At 44.8% G+C, this 22146-nt stretch overlaps 1 protein-coding gene across 5 annotated transcripts in view; it reads left to right on the top strand.

Moving 5' to 3' along the window:
- Positions 1-3959: 3959 nt before the first annotated feature.
- Positions 3960-22146, top strand: part of SFMBT2 (Scm like with four mbt domains 2) — a 194087-nt gene continuing 175900 nt past the window's right edge. The window contains exon 1 of one of the 5 annotated variants that reach the window (XM_037510580.2): positions 3960-4211. The gene's annotated coding sequence lies outside the window, so the exon portion shown is untranslated. Of the gene's footprint in view, positions 4212-5577; positions 5751-6115; positions 6213-7737; positions 7964-9382; positions 9870-22146 lie in introns of those variants that run through there. The other 4 variants (XM_037510576.2, XM_037510577.2, XM_037510578.2 and 1 more) reach the window with 4 other exon arrangements.

Genomic DNA, 22146 nt, shown 5'->3' with positions numbered 1-22146 from the left:
AAATGGAAGAGAGAAGAAAAAAATCATAGTGTGCTATTAAAAAAAGCTAGTAGTAATGCCTTTTTTTTGAGAAATGGAAGAGATTTTATTTTTCAAAGAAAGTTTTCTGTCATCCAAAGGATAAATGATTTGAAATGAATATATTTCAGTTCATTTAAAGCTATAGCTCCTGAATCTTCATCTTAATCATATATAGTAAGGTCCCAATTCTTTATTTCCGCTGCCATCTGTATCTCTAATATTGTTGGAAAAAACAAAACAAAACAATAAAGGACTATGTAAAAGCTCAGAAAGCAAGTCAATATTTGCTTCCAGTAGATGGCACTGCAAATCAAGCCTTTACACATCTATTAACTTACTTCTTTGATCTTGATAATAATTAACTCTGTAGTAAGCTCATCTAAAGGGACTTATAACAATGAAAATAATTTCTGGGGTACTGAGGTTACAATAAGGCTGGATTGTACAGCATTATAACACAGCTGTTCGTGGATGCATATAATATAAATTGTCCACTTTCTTATACGTGAAACCCACTTTTTGATGTGGGATTTTGATGACCTATTTTACTTTGTTTAGTCTATTTTATAAGTCCAGTAGGGCTCTTTATACTTTTGCAGAGGGCCAAGTTCAGTCTCATTCAGGCCAGTTTATGTACAGAGGTAAAGCTGTTCTAAGGTCAGAAACCACATACATGACCTTTGCTTTGTGTGTGTATGTGTGTGTGGTCAATAAATGTTCATGAGCTGGTTGGATTAGAGAATGTAAATGGTTCCAGTCAAATCTAGCTGCACTACAAAAAAATGGAACATAAGCATATGGTTCTAGTGACAGCACAACTTTGTGTATCAAGGAATGTACGTTTTATTTATTTTCTAAGAAGCACATTGTAAAACCACTTAAAGAGATATTACACATAATACAGAAGATATTAAATGCTATCATCTATGTGAAAATGCCTAGAAGAGTATCTGGCCCACAATAAATATTTAATAACCCCCCTCCCCTTTCTCCAGCTTGTAACAATGTAGGAATAAAAGGCCAACAGTTGAGAGGCAGGTCCTACTGTCATTATTTCTGAAACCTCTGTTGTCTCACATCTCTGGACTCCAGCTTCCTCACCTCTCAAAAAAGTTGGAAGTGAGGCTGCAAGATTTAAAATAGTCTGCCTAATACAAAATAGATTCACAAGGGAAGAATGTGAAGCACTGAGCCAGATACCCTCCAACAATCACAGACCCTGGGTGTCATTTTTGCCAGGGTGTTCTTCTTCCTCAGAGGCGAAAGAGGCCATCAATCAAAACTGGTGTGCTAACAAATAAACCATTATCACTTTTTAAACAATGTGGAGGAGTTAGGCATCGTGCATTTTTTTCATAGCTCTGTAAGTATTGTTTTTTGCTCTTGGCCTCAAGAAAGCCTTACACTCTTTCAAATTATATGGGAAGCAATAGCCGATTTCTGGAATTTCTAGAAATGTAAGAGAAACCATTCGATCAGGTGACTTCATTAGGGGCTACTCCTCCCCACCACACTCATTCAGTACTCTTTACCCATTTAAGTAGCCATCCCAATCACCCCAGGCTTTTCTTGGAATGACTCCCCTAAGTGCACTCTCCTCAACCCTGACACTTTTATGGGCAACCCAAAACACATACAGTCAATGCAAGAACCCAACAGTAATATTAAGTACACAGAAATATGACTTGAACAATTCTTTCACCCAGAGGCAGTAGGGCAAGAAGGCCCTTGTGCTCTTCCCCTACAGATCTTTTTCCTTCATTTTTTCCCCTCTTTGTGACACCAGAGTTTACCCCTTGGCTCTTTCCAATTGGCAGAAATGGTGTTAGAATATTATAGAAAGCAATTTGTGCCTTTGGATTGGGGTAGATTGATAAGCACTCTTTAGCAATCAAAAGGACCTGACAGAACATCTTGTCCAATCCCCTCATACTACTCATGAGAAATGAATGGCTCAGAGAGGTCACTTGACTTACACAGGTCACAAGGGAAATTAATGATGAAGCAGTGACTCAGGTCATTTGATTCCCAATGCAGAACTAAGTGCTTGAACTGGGGAGAGAGGACAAGAAAAAAGAATGAAAAAATAAGGGAGTGCCTTTAGAGTTCACTCTTAGTGACCTTAGGAGGTTGATGAGAAAACACTATCTTATTTAGTCTAAGAGACATGTTTGGGGGGTAAAAGCTTCCGGTAAAGAGAAGATTGCACTAATTCTAATATATAACTCTGACACTCTCTCCTGCTATTGTGTTAATAAGCTAGTTTGCCTGTTATCTTCTTAGAGGTTCCTATATTAAGAAAGCATCTTGCTTCATCTTTAGGACATTTTGTTTTCTCAGTAAGAAATTGTAACTTAAACATAGAATACTTATGAGCAAACCAACCAACATTGTTTTGTGAAGATTAATTTTAGATACTTCTATGTCTTTCAACAAATAAAATAAATAACATAAATGTAACTTTTCAACTCTTCTGCAATAATATTTGTAATGTAATACTTAGGAACTCACAGACTATGACCAGCTTTTTGGTAATTTGTGCTGCATCATCAAACAAATGTAGTAGCATCTAAGTATTTTCCAATGGACAGATATAAATTTAATACTTTATATAATTTACCCTCATTCACATTAAAGAATTCCAAAGCCCCTCGAAGGCATAACTTAGATGTGTAGGTACATTTTATTTTTTTTAGGTACATTTTAAAAGTCATGAAATTCATGGTTTAATCATAGTTGAGAAATGAAGATAACAGCTATAATCAGCTAGTGTGATCAAGAGCATATTTTTGTCAAGATCTTTGGTAAATGTTGACAATATTTAGAGAAATCTTTTGATGTTAGTCATAAGAGTTACATGGTTAAATTTCTCTGAGTTGTAATGTATTATGCCTTCTTTACATTGAAACATTCCCATTTTCTTGCCAGGGCTTTAGCCTTGGCTAACTATATTTGATTTGTTTTTCATCTTTAATTGATTTAGGGTGGATTCTGCATCTGGATACCCTATCCCTAAAGTGTCTGGTTCTGGAAATAAAAATGAAAGTTGGAAGGTATTGGAGTGGGATGAAGGGGCCGCTTTAATTGCCTCAGGGAGTGTTCTAACCAATTTCCATTTGCCTCGTTTGGTGTCCTTGGACAAAGGAGAATGGAGAGAAGATGCAAAATGAAAGCTAGGGAACGTTCACGAAGTCACGTGGAAAACGCAATTCGAAAGTAGAAGGTTATAGAACTTCCAGAAATCTCACCATACACAGACAACGTAGAGATTCTTTGTGAAAACAATGCAACGATTATGGAACGTGGCTTCTGGATTTTATTTTCTAATCGCGGTAGGCTCAAAACCCCCAACTGCTCCCCACTGTTTTCTAGACGCATGGGCAAAGTCACCCAGGATTCTGAGTACCAAAAACAAAGAGACTTAACTACACTGCAGGAATTGTAAAATAAGATGATGCACATGCTTTCGAGTTAGGGATTAGGGCTATTTTTATTTATTCTCTATATCGATGAAATAATGTTCCATGCACAACAATTACTTAAAACTTGTAAACAAGCCTGGAGACGGCGCAATGGCTGGCTACAGCTCACGTCGCCATAGCTCTTGGAGAGGCTGCGGGGTGGGGTTTGGAGGGCGGTGGGCGAGGAGCTAGCCGCTGTCCTGGGTCGGGGGTGGGGTGGGGTGGGGGGCGTTGAGCTAGGCTACGAGATGCAAATGGGAGGGGCGCAGTGGCGGGAGCCTAGCCAAGTCGCCGCCACCACCAGGCGGTGGGTGCAGCGGGCGAGGAGCTGGAGAAGGGGATGCGAACTCTGGGTCCTTCCTGCTTCCGCGCGCCCAGCGCTTCTGCAGCGCAAGAGCCGGAGTCCCAGTCGACGAGAAGGACGTGGGGGTTGGGTCTCCCGCGTTCTAAATTCTCTTGCGGCTGTACTGTCCCCGTCACTTCCTCTCGGGACGTGTTGAAGGGGCTAGAAGGGATGATCGGGGAGTCTGGGTCCAGGGTTAGCGCCTAGGAGCGTGCTGGAGTCCACATTCCCGATTCCTTGGGGCTGCAGTCTAGCCCACTGGGCTATATTTGGAGACGTCTCCAGCACCGAAGGAGGCAGTTAAGGGGTGCAGTGGTAGAGGTAACACACAGGGACCGTGTGTGAGCAGTCTCAGCCTTCGACGACCTTCTCGAGAAAGAGCTCAGGTTGGTGCACCCGACAGAGACAGGACTGGAGAAGCTGGGGGGTCGGGGTGTCTGAAGAACTCAGGGTGGGGTTTGAACTGTGTGAGCCGCTTCACCCTTCCATGTCTCAGGTAGGTCAATTGGCGCTGTGACAGGGCGGAGGAAGATCTTTCAAACCTCGCCAAGCGCTCTTCAGGATATAATGAAATATGATCTTCCCAGACTAGACGTGTGCGGCTTCTGGTTGCTCGCCCAGATCTCCGAGCTTCCTTGCGGCCGAGAGGCGCTCGCGACCTTTAGAGTTTGGACAGAGTCGTTTCCCCGCAAGTCACTCTCGGGGTTCTCCTAGACTAGTTTGGGGTCCCGCCGTCCGTGCGAGGACCTCCTGGGCAGGACACTTGCCTTCCCGCGCGCTGTCTGCTTCTGGCTTCGCGACTTTCTCCTGGTGGACCCCGCCCTGCCCCCTGTCCTTGGAAGGGTCCACCTTTCTTTTGGGGACCTCAGAGTGCACCGACGCGGACCTGCAGGAGTGGTAGCGTGAGGGTGGTGCGTGGAACCGCAAACTGAAACGTTTCGAGGTCCTTCTTGCTCGCTGGCATGGAGAGCGGGAGGAGTAAAGCAAGAGGGGCTCCTGACCCCGACTGGGGAGTGTGGGGGTTACAGTCAGAGGGGTTCCTGGGAAAGAGGTCAACAGAGAATTGGGAGACTGGGGAATTTTACCTCCTGTGCAATGGAGCAAAAACCCCGACGAAACGTGTTTCCTCTATTTTTCTAGGGAAATAGTCGCCCACCAGCATCTCCTTTCTCTGTAAATCGAAGAGTCTAGATCTTTGGAAGTTCTAGGTCTTGCCTACTCGGCGTCGCCAATTTTTCTGCATTGAGGACATTTCGTTTTGTCTCTGGCGGGTCATTGTGCCTTCCGCCCGGGTAACCCCTCAGAGTCCATTTAAAATGTCCGTGGACCCGCACTCTTTGGCTGGAGCCCTACCCTGCACTGGGCTGCGCAGCTTTTAATTCACTCCAACAGATCGCCAAGGGTCACATTTTTTTTTTTTTTTCCAGGGAGGATTTCCTTTTTCTACAAAGCCGACCCAGGCCAGGTCCACACTTCGGGCTCCCAGACCCGGGCTTTGCCCCAGGGGACGCCTTGGCGACCCACGCTACCTGGGTTCTCCTCCGAAGTGGCAGATCGCAGCTGCAAACTCACCGTTGCAGCCCCAACTTAATTTCCTTCCTCTTGGGGCACGTTTCCCTGGAAAACCTCTCCCGGCCCCCTCCCGCCATTCCTGAGGGACCAGGAAACGTTTGAATCTCCATAGAAAAGGCTCAATTTAAGTGCAGGGTGGGGCGGAGTGGGCGGGGCAAGGGTGGCTGCGAGGATTGAATTTCTCGCTCCAAATGCTCCCTTGGCGGATAAAGCGCAAATTTGGACACTTGGTCCAGAAAGGGTTGCAAATCCAGAAAACCTACATCGTCCAGTAGTGAGACGCGGAGTTCGCCCAGATTTTCCTGCAGATGGGTTTGCGGAAACGTCTGTGATGTGAACTTTCTGCAGATTGTGTATGGAGGGAGCTAAAAGAACCGAGGAAGGGGAGCGGGGCTGGGAGGGGACAGTGTGAGCGTGAAATGTGCTAGTGTGTGTCTGGGGGCGGGTGTGGGGTAGGTGGACCAGGAGCAGAGCCGGGGGGGAGGGGATCGAAGTGGGTCAAGGGAATCGGTGGAGAACAGTCGGCAGGCTTATTGGCTTAAGAATTTCTGCAAGCGCTGGAAAAGGTCGTTGAAGGAGTTCGCTGCACACACAAAATAATAATCTTAAAAAAGAGTGCCGGGCATGCGCACAGAGAGGATGCCATATTGGAATGAGGCTGTAGTGGGAGTCGGAGGACCAGAGCGGGCGCGCTAGGGAGGCGGCGGGCGGGCAGCGAGCGAGCCAGAGCTAGGCAGAGCGGGCGACCGAGCCCGGCGTACCCCTCGGAGGCACCCCGGGCCTTGGTCTGCGAAGGGGAGGTCAAACTTCATCAGGTAGGACGCTGCGCCGGCCGCTGTCCCTGCACCCCGCCCGCCCCGCCAGCAGACCTCCGGCCCGCAGGTTGAGTGCGCTGGTCAGCTTATTTTTTCCGGCTTCGAAAAAAAAGCGAAGCTCGTGCAAGCCCGGGGTGGGGGGTAGGTGGTTTGAGGGGGGTCGGAAGGAGAGAAGCAAAAGAGTAGGGTAGCGGGAGGATGAGACCGCACTTGAGCTGAGCCCCAAAGTCCGCTCTGCGCTCGGGGTTGTCATTTGTTTTTGCTTCTCCAGCCCTCGTCCTCTCCCCCCTGCACCCCCCCTCACCCCGCTTTGAAAAGCCGGGCCTTGAAGGAGTCGGTCGGTAGTTGTGAGTGCCCCTGGCTCCCGTGCAAGCTGTCCCCTTCCCGCCGCCCATTTGTGCACTCATTTAAGCGACGCAACCTTCGCTGCTACTCCTTGCTCGCCCCTGTCTCCTCCGCTGGGGTCACTTCTTTTTGGGGGTGCGGAGGGTGTGTGTGTGTTTGGGGGGAAGAAGATGGTGGGGTGAGGACTGGAGACCAACCAGAAAGGGGGGTAAAAATCGTCTAGAAATTCGGAATCTCCCCGTTGGAAACGCTGCAGCTGAAATGAAATTGTCAGTAGTAGTTTCGGAGCGTGCTCCGGCATGGATGATCTTTTTGTTCTTTTTTTTTTTTTTTTTTTCTTAAAGTAATATCCTGTTACTTGGGGCTTTCCTGTTGTCTACTCTCCTATGACCTCCTTTCAAAATTGCTGATCTGATCGGGTTTGGAGTTGCGTTTTTATTTTTTTAATGTATTTGTCTTGGTAAAATCTAACAAAAAAATAACTAAGAACTGCTAAGAGCTATTTATCGATTTTGATCCAGAGCTGCGGGAAGGCATTAGCCCAGGAAAGGGGGAGAGTTGGAGGTGGGAACTGGTTGATTGGCGGTGGCCGAACGCACGTCCAGAGCCGGATCCATACTTGCGTTTTCTTGGAAGCGCTACAACTGCGGGGAAGGAGTATTTGGAAATCATGCCAGTTTCAATATGGCGGGCTAAGGTGGCTTTTAAAAACTAAAAATAAAGGTTTTGAGGTGGGAAAAAACCCAAAGGAAGTTGCCATCGCCTAGTTTCGACTCTCTTTGACTACTCCAGGAACAGCTTTAGCGAATTAAGTGGGAAAAGAAAGAGGGAATGAGCTGCCCTAGTTTTTTCCATGGTTAGAGTCTGTGTGTCCGGTACATTTTTCACGGGAAGAGAGCGGGACTGAGGTGTCCAAGCACTACTGCTTTGTGTGCCTTTGGAGCATTGTGCCTACCTGTGTGTGAGGTGTGTGTGTGTGTGGGGGGAGTAGCTGCAAGAGATTCACCCCGAATGTGAGTGCGTCTTGGCAGCAGACCCTGCTATGATTTGACGTGACAAACTGCTGACACGTGGTGCAATATACGTGGTGTTGGAAAGAGATTTATTTCGGGTTTCTATGAGACGAGCTCTCTGTTTTCTGGTTCCCGTGCGGGTAAAGCCTGGAGTGGGTGGAGCGAGGAGGTGCTTAGTAAAAGGATTGTCAGGGTATTGGGTGCAGTCGGGCTGCAGACGCCTTTGGGGTTTTGTGTGTCCAGGGGGCGCGCTGCACTTAGCGGTGGGCTCCTGCTACTCTTCGCGCTGCAGTGGGGTGGGGCGCGAGGTCTGGGGCGCGCAGCGGAGGCTTGGAGAGTGTGAAAGTGCAGGGGTAGAAAAGCCCCGGCGCGCGGACCTCCGCGGAAAAGCAGGTAGGGTCGAGGCTAGGAGTTGCTTTTGGAGTTGCGCTCTGGGGACGAGGCGGGGGATGGGGAAAGCGTTCTTGGGAGAAAGCCTCCCGTCTGTCGAGCTCCTGGGGTGCTGCGTCTCTGAATGGGAGAGGGGAGTCCTCGCGCTTTGGCTGGCGGGGTTATTGTCTTTAGGGGGTTCAGGGGAAGGAGAGGTGTCCCGGGAAGGGCAGCATCCGGGGTCAGGCCGGTCTGGGAGTGGAGTTTGGGGGCAAAGTTGGAGCCTTTAAGGGGAGTCCGAAGGAAAGCTAGCAAACCCGAGCTCGCTCAGTTGGGAACGGGTCCCCGACAGGGGTCGCCAGCGCCAGGACGCAGACGCCGAGTGGAGGTCGCGCGGCGGTGCCAGCTGCGTGGACCTGGCGGATCGGGGCCACGGGGCAGCTGTGTGCGGTTCTTGGGGCCGGGCGAGGGCAGGCCAGGGGGTCTTTTCTGGGCTGGCGAACCTGATGGAGCATCTACCGGACGTTTTTAAACCGTAAGGATTAAAAAGATAGTGTTGGGCTGATCTGTAGTGACCGCAGTAAGGTGGTCCCTTCGGCTTTTGCAGGGGCCTAAAAAAGGGGTCGATAGGGCCAGCTGGTTCCCCAGTTGGTCGCTGCGCTTTTGGAGAGGCTTGTGCCTCGCGGTATCCGGTTGGCCGGGTGTGTGTGCGTTGGGGGGGGTGGGTGGGGGGTTTGAGTATGAAGCGTCGCCTGAATGGGAGACCCAGCGGTAGATTTTTCCTTCCCGGCTGGGCGGCAAAGCTTGGCAAACCCCGGCGCTCTAGCCTAAATGAGCTTCACCCCCTCCCCTGGCCGAGCGCGCGGCGCGTCCCGCCCCTTTCAGCCTGCGCTCCCCGCGGGTCCTCCCGGGGATGGCTCTCCCGTGGGTTTTGCCGAAGTGGAAACCAGCCTAAAATGGCTCTGTGCTTGTAAACTGCAGTTTTAGCTGGGAACCCCTCCCCTCGTTCTCCTGACGTCGCAGCTGACAAGCGCACAATTCACTCCAACGCCCGAAACCCGCGATTTTGCACGGAGCGGTGCAATGGAAGCAAGTATACAAGCGATTACAAAGAACATTCCACAGGATTCTCACAGGGCCCAAGTTTCCCTTTCTTGGGGGAGGAGCGAGGAACCGAGACTGCTTAGGAGAGCGGCCGACCACCGCCCCGGAACCGGGGGTGGGAAGTCGGGGCGCTCCAGCGGCCGGGGGCTGCGGACCTGCGAGCGTAAAAAAACCAAGGGAGGTACCCGGGGCCGCAGAGGGTGGCCTCAAGGAGAGATCGTCGCTCCTACCGGGTGCTCGTTCTTGACAACATTTGTGGTGTCGGGAGTCCTGGGACGAAGTCGGAGGCCTGGGAGACGCTCCCAAACTTATGGAGACCTGCTTGCAGTTTCGCTTTCGGAATTTTCGGAATCTTTGGGTTTCTGGAGTTCAGCTATACTCCGAGAAGGGCACGGCGCCAGGGGCTGACCGTGTTGCCGGCTACTGGTTCCCGTTTCGGTGGAGTAGTCAGATGTCTCAGGCACCCAGGCGTCTCTGCTTTGCCTCTCTGGACGCGAGGGCTCTTTGGAGGGTCTGGCGCTCTCCGGCCCCGCGCGCCGCTGGGCTCTGGAGAGCCTGTTTCCTGCGCTGCCTTTGGTGGGCTCTGGCGGCGCAGCCTCAGCGGATCTAAACCTCGTCTAAACTGCTTTAGACGAGGGCAAATCGTGTATGAATCCGGAGCCATCGCCACTGCCCTCCACTTTTTCTCACCCCCTCCATCTTTGTGGGGCTTGGGGGACCGATTGGCACGTGCATACCAAGCAAGGGGATCCAGGTTTCACCTGGTCGGATAATATGCAAAATCAGGCTTAAGTTATGGCCCACACCCCGGGGAAGCAGATGCGGGGTAGGTGGAGATCTAGCCCATGAAGTGTGGGGTGGAGAGGGACAGTCCTTGGTGGTCAGAGGAAATTGTTGGCTAGGCTCTCCTTGGAGATAGGAGATCTGCTACTTTGTCTAAGCATTAAATTTGCACACATTCTGCTTCCTCCCTTCCATAAATAAACACTGTCTCAGATCTTTATCTAAGCTCCTTGCTGGGACCAGCCTGCATGAAAGGAAGGAGAGGAGGGGGAGTACACCCATGCACACCAAAAACCCTCCAGTTAGCTACCAACGTTCTTACTGTGTGCAGAACCCTTTCTGGGGCCAATGTAAAAAACCACTGCCCAGTGAAAGGGGAACTCAGCAGCTCCTGCCCTCGCAGAGTGTGGTCAACCACCCTGCTGTGATGAGTGTTGTTTAAGAAATGCCAGCTGAGAACTGCAGGGTGAGAACTGACAATTTCCCATCAGGAAATGGACACCTTGAATCTCAAACAGGTCATCCCACTGGGGGATGAATTTCACTAATAATGGGAATAATTGAGCAGAGATTTTTCATGTTTTCCAAAGCAATTAGGTACTAATTCCTTAAAAAAAAACAAAAAAACAAAAAACACCTTCGTCTAGGTATAACAACTACCTTTCTGATTCTAGATTAAGTGGGGGGAAAAGCTAGACTAGATTCCTGAAGAAAGCCTTAGTGGTCTTAGGATTCACCTTTCCTCTGGTCTCATCACAAGGCTGTAACTCCCAATCTTGGGAGTATTGAAGATTATTAAATCCCATTTCTGCCCACTCTAGTTGAGGTGGCATTTTTCATCTTTCTGTAAATGCTAGTGCCCCCCCCCCCAAAAAAAATGTCAAATCAGAGAAAAAAAAATGGAGACATTACTCTGAGGAGTAAGTGAATAGGCTACCATTTAATTGATGCAGGATGCTTTGGGGAATTAGGAAGACTACACAAAGAAAATGCAGATTCTACAGGGACTACACTTAAATCCAAATGTTTTTGTCAGAATATCAAAGTAAAAGAGTGTTTAAACAGTAATTTGAACACAAATGGCCTATTGTGGGATTGGAGTTACTCCCAATTCTAGTGTTTTAGGTTCAGAAAGTATTTCTCTTAGGCGTTCACTCTTTTGAACTTTAGGAGTTCACTTAATGGTCTTGTGGTCATAAAAAAGAAACTGTAAAGGTTTTTATACCAAGATTAAATTAGAATCTGTAATTTTCTCAACTGCTCCTACATCTGCATTGCCTTGGTAGCATCTTTCTGCATTAAGAAAACAATATTTGGGAAATTGTACTTGCCATAACATAACAAATCAAAAATTAGGTATGTACATTGTGCATAGTGATCCAGGATTTTTTTTTTAAGATTTATTTATATATGTATACAAGAGCTGGGGTACAGGCCAGAGGTGCCGGGGGTGAGAGGCTTCACCAGAGACAGAGTGGGAAACAGAACAGGCAGACTAACTGAAATACACTGCTGAGGGGAGCAGCGGGCAAGACAGGAGAGGTCTGCTTCACCATGTGGGTTGCTCCCTGGCTGGCCCAGGATCAGCCTTTGTGCTGCAAAGGCTGTGGATTGCTTCATAGTGGGGTGCTTAACCTCTTGCGCCACCAGGGAGGCCCTGTGATCCAGGTTCTTTCAACCATATTTTGTAAAAAAGATTTCTGACAGAGGAGGGGGGAGTACAGAATCAGAATGCCTGGCTTCGGTTTCAGAGATGTTTGTGTCTAGCTGTGTGACCTTGGACCAGTTATGTCATCCTTCTGAGTCTCAACTTCCTTACCTACAGAATTAGTGGATTAGCCTGGAATCTCACTCAGATCTCTCATGCTTCTATATGAGGGGTGTGTGTGTGGAATCTGTGATGCAGTACATTTAGCTGACATGCCCTAGCGATTCATCTTTGGGACTCAAGTCTACAAAATGTAGTGAAAACACCACTGGCCTTGGATTGCTGGTGACTTGAGGTAATGTCTGTGAAAATAGTTGATGGGTTGTGTAGTTTGCTATGCAGAAGTCAAGTGCTGTTACTGTTAATGATACAAGCCCATGTTTCCATTTGTGCTCTGGAATAGGTGAGGTATGGGGAAAATTGGGGCATTCACACATGTAGCATTTACATACAATCCCAGTAAATGGCCCATTGTGGGTAGGTTAGTGTGTCTGTGAATATAGCCTTAAAGGAACACCTGACTTGAGTTTCTTTGATAATTCTTAGGTCTTAGAGGGTGCTGTCTACCCCACCATCCCAGACAGGTTGAGTGTGTGTGTGGCTGGCAGCCTTCTGGTAGCGAGTGAAAGGATCAGACCCAGAGCTCCGTATTCCATTCCCACTCTTTAGGTTGCGCCGCTAGGCAGTATTTCCTCGCCTTGTAAGACTGAAAATTTCTTGGGACAGCTCCTAAGAAAAATGATCCTGTTGGCTGAAACAAGTATTGGCTGTGTTGAAGTCAGTGTAAACAGGATGTTTATAGACAGGATTGTGTATTGTAAAAAGGGGAAGATATTAAATTTAGAGCTTTCAATGTAACAAGAAATGTTATATGATTTATATAAACTTACCAAATAGAATTCTTAAGGATTGGTTTTGCTTATCAGTTCAGCAGTGTTCTGATTACAGGATGCCACCATTATGTCCCCCACCTGGTTAGCTTAAATTTTTAAACATGATGATACTTAATCATACATGGGCAGTTAGGGTCTCTTGTTCAGGAAGTCACTAACCCAGAAGATGTACTTTCTTGTTACTTATGTTTCCATTCTCCTGATAGATGTCATTGATGCTAATTAAAGAGAGAATGCTTTGTGTTTTTCTGTTTCATTCTTTTTGATTTTCATAAAAACAGAAGTGATACATGTTGGTAGCTATGCTGCTTGTTAGAGCGTTTGGTAAATTCTGTGAAGTAGGGCAGATAATGGCAGCACTTGGGACTGGAGACTAGATGAGAATAGCTGGTTGGACAAGAGACAATGGAAGAGATTTTTATCCTGTGTTATTTTTCTGTGAAGTTTTATTGAAGAAAAGGCATTTTGTAAAGTTGTTCAGGTATTCCTTCTCTACCTTTTAACTTTGGCAAGTTGGTTTTTTTTTCATTTCAATCAAAACTAAAGTATGAATGGCATCACTTTAAGGTATAGTATGAGAACCTGAATTCCAAGTGCAAATTCCTCCCAAGTTGCATTTTAAATAAAATTTAAATTGGTACTCTTAAAAATAGGATATTTGGATTCATAGGTCTAAGGATTAATGATGACCCATGGATCTAAGGATTAATGATGAGAGTATTATGGGAATAATTTGATTTGAAATTATCTGTTTATTACAAATAATGTTAAAAACAAAAGTAACTACTTATTTAAACATCCACTGTTGGTCAGTTACTCTTTTTACTGATTTGTATTTATATTTTTATCTATATTCTGAGAGTTTTAGTGTCATCTCCATTTTACAAATCAGGAGGCAGAGGGTTTTGATTGAATAACTTGCCTGAATTATAGGACTAGCAAATGATAGTGGGAGGAACTGCATCCTAGTCTTCTATATCCTAAAACTGTAACTCCCATATATTATTTACTATATGTGAACACCGTGCTTCACCTGGCACTTTAAATACATAACTTTTAAAAATCTTTATGGAGTGGTGCTGTTATCTTCATTTTAATCATTTTTTGAGTCTTTAGAGAGGCTACACAGGATCATAGAAATAGGTATTTTTTAGTATTTGGTTTGAAATGGAGAAAGACTGGAGTGTTTCTACATTTAGGTCAAGTGGTCAGGGGAGGGGAGAACTTTTAAATAAAACTTAAATTACTGGTTTTAAAAGTAGAAGTGAAAGTACTCAGTGTTCATGGGTTAGGATAGAATGTTCTTCACTGTCATATGAATTCACCGTCAAGATTTGGAAAGTGTTGGATTTCTGTTATTTCCTCATAATGAAAATGTAATTGGTTGTAATAAAAATTAATTTCCTACCCCCCCATCTCTCTGATAGATGCTATAACACTAATGTGAGGATAAATTTTAAAAGTTCTCAATTTGTAGAAGTGGAGAGTGGAAATCAAAATGATACTATTTGAAGCTGGGAAAGAGGTCCAAAATTTTTCATTTTAAATAGTTTTGGTTGCTGATGAGCATAGTCTTTTAGGTTCAACTTAATTATTTGGTGTCATATTGGATTATTTTCTTTTCCTATGAAGAACTGAAGACCAAACCCCAAAGCTCTCTTCATCTGAGGCTGGATAAACCCTGCCTTCCTCCACACGTCTCTGGTCTTAGCTGGTCAGCCTCTGTTGGTGGTGATATCAGCCTCACACTTGAAGAAGTCAAAAGTCCCTTATTCTATATGAGTGGAAATTAGTATCACTTCCTTCAAAACACTGGAGAGAAGGCAAGTTGTGCCAAATTGAAGTAGTTGTATTTTCATAGAAATTGACTTTCGACATTATTTTAGAATGTGCACTAAATATGGGGTAGATAAACTGTAGTCTGATAGAGTGTACCAGTCTTGGGAATTCAGAAATCCTAGTTTTAGTTATTATGTTGTAGCCTTGTCTAAGACACCTTTGTTTAATATTAACCTCCTATTTTTGATTTTTCCTGTGATGAATGGTGGAATAGACTTCTAGCTAGGTAAAAATGTATTTCAAACTTCTGCTTTTTAAGAGGTAAAAGACATGTTTACTGTCACAGCTTCATGGCAAATACACTAGTTTCTATTAGAGAAAAAACTCTGACTCTTATAAGGTACGTGCTTAACAATTGCAGAGGAAGCATTTCCGCTTGCAGTCATTTTTCTATTTTCCCATCTCCAGATTGGAAAGGATGTTTTCCTCCGGGTGGTTTAAAAAAAAATGTTATATGTGCTCAAAAGTAGTCAGCTTGTCTATGGACTAAGCAAAAGCACTGGCTGGGCATGCACAGAAAAGGGGATCTGTCATTGGATATAAATGATGCCAATCGGTGCATGGCCTGGGTTCTTCAATTAAAAAGGACAAAGATTCATAAGAGACTGTTCCACACAGCCTGGCAGTTGCTACTGTGTCTGGGAGAGATGCATTGCTCTCTAGTTTTGTGGCGAGTTTTGAGAAGTGTTCCGTTAAATGAGTACCATGGAGATAGGCGACAGGCAGAGCAGGGAGGTGGAGGGAGAAGCACTCTGCCCACTTTTAGGAAGGCTTACTACCTAAGTGTGTTTGCATTCATTTCTGTAGAGAAGAAAGTGGATCAGCCTTTCTAAGGGCAGAGAAGCAGGAAAAAGGGGTCTAAGAAGGGAGGTGAGCCTGGGAGAAGGAGGCTTTACCTATAAATGGTTAACCTGTACGCCTGTGAACCCAACAGCGGTATGAATGATAAGAAATTCAGGGACAAGTGTTTGTTTTTTCCAGGTAGTTTTCTTGTTTCATTAATTAATATTGATGTTAGCTCCCTAAGTTAAACTACATCTGCATTTAGTCATAGTTATTCTTCTCTAATGCATAGTCTTATTTGTAAATGAACAAACACAGATGTAAAGTTATTACCCCAAACCTCTAGCTATCTGTTGAGGGCTAGAGACTGGATCCTGCTTTGCTCATTTTGTCTCTGTTGGCTTGCTGAGATGGCCACTGACTTGTCTACCTGATCCTGGCCATTGAATCCTGAAGTCCTTGTTTTACATGCTTGCTCTTGGTTCATCTTGCTTGCAGTTCTTAGCCTTAACTTTCCTACTTACCTCTACTTAGAGGAGACTTAATGTCCCAAGTGTGTAAAGAGAGAGGCATTTGAGAGATTTAGCATACGGGGTTTTTGGGCATAATTTTCCCGATATTTATTTGTTGGCAAGTGAGATTCTTTAGGAATTGGTATTTTATTCAGGCATCTCCAAGGAGAGGGCTTTCTTAGCTGAGTAGAGGAGGAGGGAGGAGGCCCTAAGCTAGGGTTAGAGGCTTTTGGGAGGTGTGCACATCAGTCTGCTAATAAGAGGAAAGGAGTTAAGCAGGACACCTGGTGATATTTCATATTGAAGCTGAGAGTATCTGAGGTCCTGGGGTATTTAAACACTGCCCCATGTACCTTCCCTGATATTAGGTAAGGAGATGTGAACAGGTAGATGTCATATTTTATAGAAGCTGATGATTGTGAGCCACCATTTTTCTCTGCTTGTCTCTTTCTTCATCCATTCTCTGTAGCAATATTACTTAGAGATGGCCAGCGGTGGTATAGGAGTCTCAGTGATGGTTCTCTATCCCACATTCTGATTGCAGGTGGGAGGATGATTAAGTGGAGTTTGGGCCTTTGAGATTTGGTTTTTGTTCTTCCTGTCTTTAGAGCTTTGACTTACATACTCTTTTTGCTTCCCAGCTCACCGTGAAAGTAAAAGACAGGACACTTTCCTTTGCTGCTGTGAATTCAGTGGCTTTGTGTGGCCAGGTCACATATTTGAGTGGCCAGCCACACATTAGTGCCTCTTCAGATCTTCTATAAAAGCTTTTGGGATGCAATTCAATCCATGGTGAACATTTCCTTGTTTGAGTTTTTCCATTCGAGTGGATGCCATATTCTCTCCCACCATCTATGCTCAGTTTTAATAAGGAAGCTCAATGAAAAAACCTACATTCCCTGAGATGTTTAAGTAGAGAAGAGATGCTGGAACTTCTGGAATAGTCCTTGTCATTTGCAGATGAGAACGGTGTTACTCGACATGATGAAAATGCCAAATGCACGTTCTGCTGAGTGACAGTTATATTACCTGACAACCCTTGGTCCTCTGCCATCCCTTGCCATGCTCCTTCCATTTCCCATATTTTTGCAAACCAGAGCAATGTGGGTGTTTTTATTTACTTTGCATAGTGATTGGCAATTGGACTCCACTAGGATAAATTTCCTTCATGCATTTAAATGTTAAGACTTATAAAATTTGACTTATGTCCAATTTTATGGGGTAGTTATAGCTTCAAGTAAATACCTGAAATGCTTGTAAGTTGTTTTAGGAGTCCCCCAATGCTCCCGGTTGTTCTTGGGCTGCTTTCTTCAGAGGTGTAGGCTCAGGAGTCAGTACTTTTCCTTATGGGTGTCTAGGTTGACTCTGTGAGAAGCTTGTATAGGCACTTTGAATGGCGACATTCCTCAAGCATCATTGCTGTGCATATGTCTGGCTTGAAGTAACTAATTCATACCATCCCTTCAGAAATTATGTGCTGATTATTAGGAATTATTTGTGCATGTCTAGCTTACAGGAGGTCCCTTGTCAGATTTCTTTGCGCTCACATGAATGTACCTGAACCACATAGTTTACCTTAAGTGACTTGTACGCACATTGTGTACACTGTGAGTCACGGATTTCCTGGGGAATATGAAGTTGCTTAACTTTGTTGTACAACTGAATCAATTCTCCATTTATGCCTCTTAATATTGGTAGGCAACAGACAAATCCTGTGTTTGGGATTTGCCTAAGATGTCAGTGCTAATTCTTAAAGTGCTGCTTCTTTTTAAGGCCCAGTGTTTCTGTGTCAAATCTTTCCTATCAGTCTGAGGTAGTCTGTGGGTTGGGGGTGAATTTCTGGTATTGTTATTGGCAGAGTGAGGGGCACCCAGCACTCCCAAACCTGCCTGCTCTAAATGGTTCTTCTGTCCACTGCATAAAGACAAAACACTTGGTGCGTAGGCTTTCAATAGAAAAGAATTTTAATATAACTAGTGTGCAATAGAGAGAAGAGAAGGAATATAATTAGTTTCCTATTAAACACATAAAGTAACCCATCTCTTTGTGGGTAAATGCCCAGCCAAACAGGGTTAGCCCAAAGCAGGGCTACTGAGACTCGAAAGTCTGCCACAAGTCTAAGGCACCTTCTGGTGGAGACTCATGGGCTAGGGGCAGAATGTGCCAGGCAAATCTGGAAGGAAAAGAGCAAAATCAAAATCAAGATAAAAGCTGTCATTGTCAGCCTCCCCACAAATCTCTCACCCACGCCTCTGTCTCTTTCAAGTATGTCCTTCCAGGTCCCCCAGGTTCCTGGGAGTACATGTCCAAGGCCAAGAACCAAGCGCAGCTTGTTCATGCCTCTGTTCCACGTGCCTCCTCCAAGTCTTCTTTCTTCTTGCCTTCTTCAGCGTCTCCTCTTACCCCCCTCAGCTTCACCCTTCCCTGGGTGGGGCAGGGAACCTGGACCCCCCTTATTATGCATATCACACTGTTACAATACAAGAATCCCTCTATTGCTACCATGACACAAAGACCTGTTGTAGAGCAGATTTAGTTGGATGTTTTAAGGCCTCATCCTTCTTTATAGTAAATCAGTAGTTAAAAGTACATCAATAATTTGTAGCTAAATAGTAAATATATGACCTTCCAAGTGGCTCACAATTTGCATTTTGTGTTTTCTTTTCTCTTGAGCAAGTAACATGGAAGGCGATTATTTTTCCCATGGAAGGCTATTACTTTTCCCATTTGCACACACCTATCTTTGAATGACTGATTTAGCTTACCTTCCACCCTTGAGTAATACATGCTATTGACTGTGAGGTTAAGAGATGACTGGTAAAACCATGAACTAGGAGACACAGTATGTTATTGTGAGGACAGTAGGCAGGCAGCCCCGGTCTTTATTCCTTGACGCCTAGTGTCCCCAACATATCTTATTTCTCACTATTGAGGTATGAGTCTGATTGTAAAAAATTAGCATTTCTTATGTCTGGGCAGCAATTGTGTCAGATTTCAATCTGTTTTGAATGAAAACAATGAGTTCTGACCAGTAAATTGCTATCCTAATCAAGGTAAATCAAACTCAGAGCATATGGTGGATGGCAAAATTCCATGAACCTTCTGTCCCGGAGAATCAGTTCATCTCTCTGGATGATGGAATCCGGCAGGGCCTGTCTCTTCTTAGAAAGGCTGAGAGTTGGCTGCTAAGAGTCTGGAGGAGATGGGCTTAGTCAGGCATTATTAGCAGCCTATCTGGATGACAGGGTGAATATAAATAGAAGGAAGCTCTCACTGATAATAGTGCTTGGCACTTAACAAGGCTTTTCATCTGCAAAGCCATTTACAAATATGCTTCTTGCATTTACTCTTGTGATCTGAGGTTGTTATTTGCATGTTATGTCTTAGGAAGATGGAAGCAGTGATTTTCAGAGATCCATATTTTGATAAAAATTTGGTTGTGAATTCTCCAGAATCCTCTAAGATTTTCCATTTTGATTGAATATTCTGAAGGGTCTTAGCTTTGATTAGGTGTCCTGTGCTCAGTTTGAAATTCCTAGAGTGTGTAAAGAGTTAGTTTTCTCTCTGAGTGTAACAGGGTGGTCCCCAGGAAAGGGGGAGGTTCCCTGCCCCACCCAAGGGAGGGTGGAGCTGAGCAGGGAGAGAAGAAGCTGTAGAAGAGACTGAGGAAGGAGGGAAGCAGGATGGAGCCAGAAGGAGACCTGGAGGAGGCGCATGCAGCCTAGAGCCACGTGAAGAAACTGTGCTTGTCTTTCTGTGCCACCATAGATATGGTGGAATAAAAATTAAAAGGGGGGATTGTAACAGGGTGGTCCCCAGGAAAGGGGGAGGTTCCCTGCCTCACCCAAGGGAGGGTGGAGCTGAGCAGGGAGAGAAGAAGCTGCAGAAGAGACTGAGGAAGGAAGGAAGCAGGATGGAGAGCCAGGAGGAGACCTGGAGGAGGCGCATGGAGCCTAGAGCCACGTGAAGAAACTGTGCTTGTCTTTTGGTCATGGACTGGGTGACACAGATGTGGGTGAGACCCATGGGGAGGTGACAATGGCAGCTTTTATCTTGATGTTGATTTTGCTCTTTTCCTTCCAGGCTTGTCTGGTTGTTTTTGACCCTTTTCTGTGGGTCCCCACTGGAAGATGCTTTAGACTTGTGGCAGGCTTTGGGGCCTTGCTCTGGGTCATTCCCATATGGATGGACTTTTACCCACGAGGGGATGGGTAATTTTGGGTGCTTCATTTAGAAACTAGACTCTTTGCCTTACCTGTATTGTTTCCTGGTTGTATTAAAGTTCCTTCCCATTAAAGTCTCCTATGTTTTGTGTTGATGCGGCGGATGGCAGAACCCATTTAGAATAGGCAGGTTTGCAGGGCTTGGGCTGCCCCTCTCCCTGTCCTATAACATGAGCAGGTCTGGAATTTCATCAGCTTTTAGTTTAGATCATCACATTTTATTATTTTCTATCTGGTGAATAGTTGCTTTTCTGAGTCGTGTGAAAAACAAACAACTGCAGATCTTTTCCGGTTCAGAGTAGCAGACTTCACAGTATGGGTATGATGTTAGGAGTTTCATGAATTAGTTTAAGGCAGTTCAAGGTCTGGATAAATGGGTAACTTTAAAAGAAATGTAACATTTCTTTCACTCTCCTAAGCAAGCTCATCATCGTGAGTCCTTCCCAGCATAAGTCTTTGGGATCCGGCCTTTCAATGAGAGGAAGTAAGAATGATTTCTAATGCTCAGGTAGCTTTGTTATTACAACACAAAGTTTCACTTTTTTCACCTGAGTTGGTTTATTTCAACTGCTAATTGCTCAAAGATAGTTTATCTCATGTGTAGGAAAATGATGAAAAAAGTATTGTACTAGCACTAGTTTAAGGAAGGAAGAGAATTTAGTGATTTTCACAACCGAAATCTGAGGTTTGAGCTGGGCACAAAGATCTTAAGAGGGATCTTTTTAGTATCTCTGTTTACCTCGTCTCCAGGAAGAAAATGATTGTGACTGGGGATGCTTAATTCTAAACCTGTGATAAGCAGGAGACCCAACCTTTATATATTAGCCTGAGAGAATCCTTTTGTGTGTAGTTGCCAACCTGAGAGTAAAAAATTAAAGATACCTACTTCGGTGTTTCCTCTTCAAATGACCCAGCAGGTTTCCATACAAGGGTCCCCAAGATCGACAACCTCCACTGTTATAGGGCAGGGAGAGGGGCACCTCCGCACACAGAGACACCAGTCTTTTCAATCCCCACTTTTAAACATGGAGACCAGAAAGTATTTCAAAACTCTGAGAAAGAGAGCTAATATAGAAAGAAGTAGAGATTAAAACTAACACCTTGGCAACATTCAAAGGACCTGTGATTTTTTTTTTTCAAAACAAAATTAAAGGCAACATTTCACATTATTGATAGTCTTTTTTTTGATAAAAACATTAACAATCTAAGCATCATCATTATATGCTTATTAAAATCAAGTACAGTCCCTCTTGGGTGTACTTGTTGGGATTTGTGATTATCTGTGTGTCAGGGACCCTAAGGTAGAGGGATGTGAAAGGCCTAGCTTACTTCTCTCTGAGTGGTGGTCTAGAGCTGACAGCAGGCCAAACTCCTTTGTGTTTTGCTTTGCACATGTTAGAACTTTGATCTTTGTTATCCCAGGGGCCTCTAGTGGGCCATTGGCAAAGGCGAGCACCTCCACTAAAGGGTGTTACCTTGTCATTGAAGACATTCATTATGCAAGCAAGCTTCCCACTGGCCAGATTTTAGTAGCAAACTATATCCAGCTACAAGGAAAGCCAAGAAATGTTTATTTTTGGTTAATCAGTGACTCTTTACTCTAGACAAAGGAGAAACAGGTATTAGAGTGTGGAAGGGGGACAGCTGACAATCTCTGTGCCTAGTAATTTCTACCTTATGTGCACTTTCAGATCTGTTCTTTTCACAGTAGAATAACCTGTGATGAGAAACTGTTGCAAGAGATGGAGTTCCCAAGCCATGCAAATCCATTGTCATTCCTTTATAAACAAATAAAAATAAGCAAATATAAAGATTACTGAACTAATAAGGTTTTTGAACAGTAGTCATATAACTGTTTCTCTGACTTTTCTCATGGTTTGGCATACCGAAGCTCAGCCTTGTATGTGTCAGAGTTTAATACATGACAAAGACAAGTTTTAAAACCCGCTGGTATAGAGGAATGGATTAACTGGGGTAAGGTAGAGTGGGTCAGTTCAGAGGTGCTCCTCACAAAATATTTGAGCATAAATTCCCAGTGTGTTAAAATGTTAATGATGATGTGTGGAAATGCTTTCTGTGAAGTGTTAAGTAAAAGATGAGTTAAAATTCTAAATTCCATATGAATTAAAAAAAATAAAAACCCATAGTGAATCTATCAGGAGGAGATATACTATAAGTATAAAAGTGATTATCTATGGGTGTTGGAATTACAAGTGGTTTTAATTTGTTCCTTTATAATTGTATTTTCCAAGATCTGTGTAGCCAGTGTATATACCTTTGTTGGGAAGGAAAAAAGTAGACATTGTCGAGAAAGTCAAAATTGTGACATCATTTGCCAAAATAAATCTTACAGTGGCCTGGG

Source organism: Talpa occidentalis, unplaced genomic scaffold, assembly GCF_014898055.3.
Source record: "Talpa occidentalis isolate TD23 unplaced genomic scaffold, MPIMG_talOcc4v2.1 talOcc4.14, whole genome shotgun sequence".
NCBI classification, from domain to species: Eukaryota; Metazoa; Chordata; class Mammalia; order Eulipotyphla; family Talpidae; genus Talpa; species Talpa occidentalis.
This window is presented reverse-complemented; position numbering and strand designations above follow the sequence as displayed.